Raw genomic sequence first — 7,351 nt, 5'->3', positions numbered from 1 at the left:
CCAAGGCACTTCAAAAATGTTGTTTACAACCTGCTTACAAATCTGGTTAAAACCACTAGTGAAGGTGTTTTAGAATAATATTAATGCCATATACAATAACTGACTTTATGTTAACACCACTAATTAATGTTAGCTGTCTAATTATTTAGCGCAATGCTAGCATGCATCTACCGTAATTTGATTTTTAACCAAGGTAGCCTATTGTACTGCAAAATATTGATCGCGACCTGTTTACAAATCTGGTTAAAAAAATAAAGGTGACCTGTTATTTATAGATATGAATTATTTCGCTCAGGTGGTGGGATGCGCCTTCATCACGCGTGCAATGCATGTTCGAATATGGTCTCAATAGTATGTTTCAAGTATAGGCTACAGCCGAAACCTCGTTCTGTTTTGATCAATAGTAATCGAGTTGATAAGCGTGTCTTCTTGTCTGAACAATACGCAACTGTGAGGTGCGCGAATGGACAGAGCGGCCAACTGCCAATCACTCAACTTGCGTATGGATCCTGACTTCATCAGTCGGCGGTGATTTTGAGCATAACATTCCATTTTCAGTATTCATGGCTTTCAATGTATTACAATATCTGCTATGTTGAGGACCTACACAGGTGTAGGCTATTATTTGATTTGTTTACCCGTTTGAACGATTACCAGTAGACCGCGGGTCCTCGGGAGAGGCAGACAACCGCATTGGTTTATCAATGAAAGCTCAGCTCGTTCGGAGGAGAGCGGATATATTTGTGTTGCATCTCGAATTAATATTATCATTGATAAACTGGTGCAGTTGTAAACTGTCGTTCCGCTGCGAGGGCCAGCCCGACGTGCACGAATACACCTGTACAAATGCAAATGAAATGTCCACTCAAAATGCTGACAAAAGTTTGATTTCCAACGCAGCCTCCATCGGTGGGCCAATAGAAGTTAAACACACTATTAAACATATTTGTGGACAGTTTTAATAATAAAAACAAAAATAATGGTATGTAGGTTTGTATAATAAAAATGAATAGTAATAATAGATAAACTTGATTTTCATAATTTGTGTGTTCCATTTCTGACCACTGGTTAGTTCTAGATTCTATTGATATACATTTCAGTAGTTTGCATATATATGTAAAGAGGTAAACCTTAATAATCTTTGAACCATACATGATAGCACCATGGGGCTTGGACTATTGTCAATCTATTTGAATCTAAAGTGGAAGCAAAATGATTTCCTGAAGCATATCCTCATTATTTATGAAATGGTAAAATGTAAGCTACCAGGTGACATGGTAACACAGACTGCGCGCACAGCGCGCACATTTTTTTTTGGAGCACCGAAGACCCATTTTGACCCAGGAAAAACCCTGCACCCTGCACTGCAGCTATCTTGATCTTATTGTCATTAAGTTGAGCTACACTAGCCTCAGCTCTCTGTCCCCAAATCAAGAATTCTCCCTAGTCTCTGATTACTGTCAGACCTAAGGTCCACATCTGTTGGTATCTTTCATTCATGTTTCTTCATTTTTTCACAAAACAGAGCTCTCAATGCATTCTCTATGGCTTCCGGGAGGGCTCGCCCCTCCATGTCTTGTCATAAGTAGTGGACGTAAAAGCCTATACGAACGTCATACAGTTTCGACGGAGGCATATTCTGTCAAGATGGCTGCCCTGTCCAGTAACTCGATTCGCTCTTTGACAGAAACTCCTTTTTAGTCGGCGTACTAATGAAGATAACTTGACAACAAAACAATTAGGACTTCCTAGACCAAATGTATCCATTCAACAGGTTTCTACAAAGGGAGGGAAATCCAACAATTGGAACAAAAGAAAAACGCGGTCTGTATTTCATATACCACTGTCACTTTTCATAGGTTTCACAGTGTGTTTTACAGTACGCGTCTTGCACTAACACTGAATAATTTTTTATGTGATGACTTATTTTGCTTTTGTAAGCCAATACTTTCAAGATCAGTCAATAAATATTGTTGGTTTTGACTTATGTTACCCCTTCTTTATGATGTTACTGGACATATCATGTGTCCTGTTAAGCTATGTTACATCATACAACATTTGAGACACGTGAATAATGAAAAAGTGGGATAATTTAATGTGGAGCCACATCATGTTTGCTTATGAAGGCTCCTGGATGCAACTTTCTTCCATAGCTTTCCACCTGTAACTTGCTACTCTAGCTATGCTACTGAATGGGTCGCCTTAATCATTATCAAAAAAATTGCCCCCCCTGAGAATTTTTTCAGGAGCCGCCACTGGACTCTATTGTCCTGAACATCTGCTGGTGTCACAGGCCTAATGGGAGCCATTTGACACATCTGAGATAACACATTCAGTGAAACAAATGGAGCAGTGGAGTACAAGTTTACCTGTGGCATCAAATCCGGAGGCGGGGGAGGGGCTGTAGGCACATTAGTATCCATTACAGCAGCGATTTGAAAGGACCTCTCCTCTACCTGTGAAACAGCTTTACCCACACTGACCACTAGTTCAGTTATTAGCTTGGCATAAATCTGCAATACCTTTAGGATCCTTTATGTCAGTAGGTGGGACTTTTCCCAGTAAACTTTTAACAACTTCCTTGTCAGTATTCTGTTTCATACTTTCACGCAGTCTAGAAAGGGCCGCTGGCTGGCCGTCGTATTCCACCAAGAAACCCTGTGAACGCTGTGTCGCTGTGCTCATGAGAGAGCGCGAATATATCGCTGTCTCTTCTTTTCAGACTTAATGTCTAGAACCCATTCACTGGCTTTCCTGACTCCCCATATTAGCTGAAAACCATCTTTTATCATCTCAATTTTTATTTTCTCAACGTTTGTATCATTTCCCACACTGGCCATTGCAATCTGAACACTCAAAGGGACCCTATGTCTTGAATCTTTGTTTTCCTTCTCAAAAAGACTGAGGGCCTCATTTACTAACAGCATTGCGCCTGTTTCAGGCGTAAAATAGCGGGTAAAAACCTAAAACCGTATTTATCAAAGGTGGCGCACTTTAGATTACCGCTGCTGGGAGTGTATAAGGGAAAGTGGGTGTTCGTCGCAAAGAGATGGAAGGAGATGCGTAAAGTGCGCCTAATTATGTACCCTATTAGTAACGAAACAAGAGGTGTTTCAGCATGACAAACAGTATCAGCTGCTAAATGAAAACTATGTGCCTGCGAGAAATTTGAAAAATACGAACATCAGAATTTTTTTTTTTTAAATGTTTATATTTGATATATCATTTAATATAGGCATATACAAAATTGTCCCACCAGCTAGCTGTTCGGCCACGCTTTACCCAGAATTGCCGGTCATTGTGTGGTTTACTTTAAACCGTATTTTCACCCATAGTTCAAGCAAACCGAATGTCTGAAAATTTCAGTTGTCCCTGCCCTGTCCACGCTACAACTCCAGTTTTCAAATGTATCTGCCTAGGGCAGCATTTTTGAAAAGCCTGGTTTTCAGTGTTGGAATGCGCCGTTTTAAAGGAAGGGGTGTCGTGTATTCCTACCAGACTATTTAACGGGATGATATGGAGCAGTTAACCTGGCTATTAACTATCCTAGCTATCTCTAGCTTAGGGAACCATCTTAACAGTTTGCAGTTGCCTGTGTGTGATTAACTCATGTTAATATGTGTGAATATTAACTTGTGAACATAAACTCGTTAATATGAAGCTGCACAGGCACCCTGAGGGGTAACCATAGCAACCCAGAAACTCAATGTTCGCTGAAAAGTTGAATTTCCCAAAATCAGCTCACCAATAAAAGTCTTGAATTCAAAGTGATCACAACTTTTAATGTGGACGGAAGGGCTAAACGGAGAAATATTTATGAGTTTCTATAATTACCTGGGTTAGTTTGCTGTAACCTCATAATATTTCAATTTTTTTTATAGCGCTTTTCTATATACCCAAAGTCGCTTTGACATTTTAGGACAAGCATGACAAGACAACACTAAAATATAACAAAAAGGGTCGGACAAACAGACAAACAGAACATTATATGAAAAAGAAAAGTAGCAACTAGTCTATTAGTGGAGGGGAGGGAGCAGGGGATGGTCAGGTAAAGGCGAGGTTGAACAGGATGGTCAGGTGAAGGCGAGATTGAACAGGTGGGTTTTGAGGGAGTGTTTAAATAGTTCTATGTTGGGAGCCAGGCGGATGGGGAGAGGGAGGTCGTTCCAGAGGGAGGGTGCAGCGGCAGAAAAGGCCCTGTCGCCCCAGGTCCGACGCTTAGTCCTGATGGTTTTGAGAGTGTTTGCGCCGGCGGACCTGAGGCAACGGGTAGGGGCGTGGAGGGGGAGGAGGTCAGAGAGGTAGGAAGGGGCCAGGTTATTGAGAGCTTTGAAGGTGATGAGTAGTATTTTAAAGTTGATCCTGTGTTTGACCGGGAGCCAGTGGAGGTTTCGGAGGACCGGGGTGATGTGTTCATAACGGCGGGTGGAGGTGAGCAGGCGAGCGGCAGAGTTTTGGACATATTGAAGTTTATTGAGGACAGTGTTTGGGGAGCCATATAGAATGCTGTTACAGTAATCCAGTCTGGAGGTTATGAGGGCATGAATCAGAGTTTGGGTGGAGTCGAAGGACAGAGAGGGCCGGAGGCGTGCAATGTTCTTGAGGTGGAAGAAGGCGGTTTTGGTGACGTGGTTGGCGTGGGGTAAGAAAGAGAGGGTGGGATTTAAGATGATACCAAGGTTACGGACCTGGGTGGAGGGGGTGATGGTGGAGCCGTCAATGTTGAGGGAGAAAGTCTGGGCTGAGTGGGTGAGGTGTTTAGGGCCGATAATGAACCAAAAGCTCTAATTTAAATTTTAGCTCATCATCCATGGTGGAACACGTAGGCTCTTTCTTCCCTATTTTAGTGGAGCGCTAAATAACACTAATGGGCGGTGTTAGGCGCAGATGACGCGACGATGTCCTTGTTTGATAAATAGGATGCAAAATACCGTGCGTTATTTGCGGTTTGGCAAAGGCGCAGATTAAGCTGCGGTCGCAATGTTAGTAAATGAGGCCCTGAATCTCTACAATCTAATGTAAATAATTTACAAATTAACTTAGATCTCTAAATTCAAATATTAAAAATGCTGTAGATCCCTTTCCAAACACCCGTTATGAACACAAACACTTCTATTCTCTTGGGAACAATATCTGAGCGTGGCAGAAACTAGATTTTTACAAATGATCCAACCCTCAGACTGTGTTGAATCAGATGTCTGCTACTCTCTTAACAGAGCAGGCTCAAGAGTGTAGCTTTTAGGCCCAACTCAACACTCTGATGTGAATATGGAGCTGAAGGCTCACACACTCGAACTGAGCTTCAGGCTCAATTCCGTCTGAGACTTTCAAGCTACTACGATCTACGACACATATTTTCCCAAGATTAAGTAAGTTTACTTACCAAAGTGTTGTGTCAAACGGGGTGAAGAGGATCTTTACAGCAGAACTGAAATCTCAGCAAACATCCAAGAAGTAATATCTCGGTGGGACCTCCAATTGAAAGGAATTATTTCTATATCCCAAATGTATCGGAGACTCAGTCAGATAGTGATGAATAACCAAGTCCAGGTTTATTCTTTCAATGATGTACACCAGAGGAGGAAAGAGACCTAGATTTCACTGAGTGTGTTCACCTAAATCTCTTTCACTGTCTGTCTTTTGGGAAGCCACAGAATATAAGCTGTTTGCATGTAAGGGGGGGTGGATCCCTAAATGCTAATTAACACTTGGGAGTCACTGGGTCTCAGGCCCCATTTGCTCACAGAGAACACATAGGTGTCAGGGCTCCAGCAACGATCAAAGGCTCAAGGTCTCTACATGAAGTTTAAGGAAAGACATGTGGTCAGAATACACAAGGTAATCTTTCCACTTCCCACGTTCTCCAAATACCACTAAAGTTACCACTAGGAATGAGATGTATTAAATTATTGACTATGGAATATGTTTAATAAACTAACCCTTAATTCCTAGTCCCTTCAGTATCCCAAGTGGAAATCGTAAATCTCTGAAAAAGGGGTCACGTGAACATATCTAAAACATTTTCTAGCACAGAAAACCACATATGCAACACATATATCAGTTCGGAGTTCATTTTTTCACTTTCACTGTTTTTAAGAAATTCATTTTTCAGCTTCGTTTCCATGTCAGCAATTTTAGGGCATGCGCGGAGCTCGAGTCCAGACCTTAACCTAGCTTGGATCCATATCACAAATTGTTTGTTACATGGTTAGAAGCAACTGTGCAAAGTTTCATGCTTTTATCACAACAGTGATGCAGTGAACAATTTTTGACAATAGCAGCTGTTAGATAGAATCTGTCCACGCCCAGTTGGCGCCTCCAACACTTTTTTTTAAGAAAAATTTGCATCGCCATTGAGTGTTATACTGTGCTGACTGGACTGTGAATGAGAAATGCGTGATTGCATCTATGAAAACATACAGTAAACTGTCAGTGGGCAGGCAAGCGACTTCAACCTGCCGCTGTGTTCTCACCAATCAGTGGTTGACCAGTAGAAACAGAATTTCCACCAGAGAGTGAGTAGCTGGTCAGAGATCACTGTCATAGTAAGCAATGGATGTCAACATTTGAGCAACAGCTGAATATTAAAGAGAAAGGGAGGCCAGCATCAGATATTGCTTTAGTAAGTAAGAACCTTTTCTATGTAGTTCTAACACTATGCTAAGACTACATGGTTAACTGCTACTAGCAATCCATGGGTTACCACGGGGTTTACAGATGTATCTAATTTGGTTAGAGCAATTGACAGACATGAGAAATCAAAGTCCCACATTACATCTAGTCTTAAATTAAAGCTATTCAGCAAAGTAAGGATTGACTGATCAAGCAGTTGCCATAAACGTCCAAAAGCACAATAGCCAGGTAACAAAAAAAACATATATTTTATTTTTTTTTTAATTTTAATACCCTCAATCCTACACAGCATGCATTGCAAGATATTTTTTACCTGAATTATATCGTTCTTAGTTTGATCTTTGAAACACGTTTTCTTTGTTTTATAGCAAGTGATGACTTGATTTGGACAATGAAACTGACAATACTATATTAAAACACCTAATTATCATTGGTGCGATGTGACTGTAGTAAGTGTTTTATGTTCTGATACAGTAACAGATGCAGTGTCGTCAAGATACAGCTTTAATCCAGGCTTCACATTAAGACTTCCATTACACAGCTTATGTACGAACTCCTTGTGCTAGCCAACTCTTACTCTAGCGTTCACTGCATACTTTAGGCTACACACAACATATTGTTAGAGGGCCACCTAGTGGCACAACTACATCGTAACAGTAAGCACCGTATTGCTAAACATTTTACACCTGAAGAAGATTAAATATGTTATGCTTTGCTA

This window comes from Clupea harengus, unplaced genomic scaffold (assembly GCF_900700415.2).
Source record: "Clupea harengus unplaced genomic scaffold, Ch_v2.0.2, whole genome shotgun sequence".
Lineage (NCBI taxonomy): Eukaryota > Metazoa > Chordata > Actinopteri > Clupeiformes > Clupeidae > Clupea > Clupea harengus.
This window is presented reverse-complemented; position numbering follows the sequence as displayed.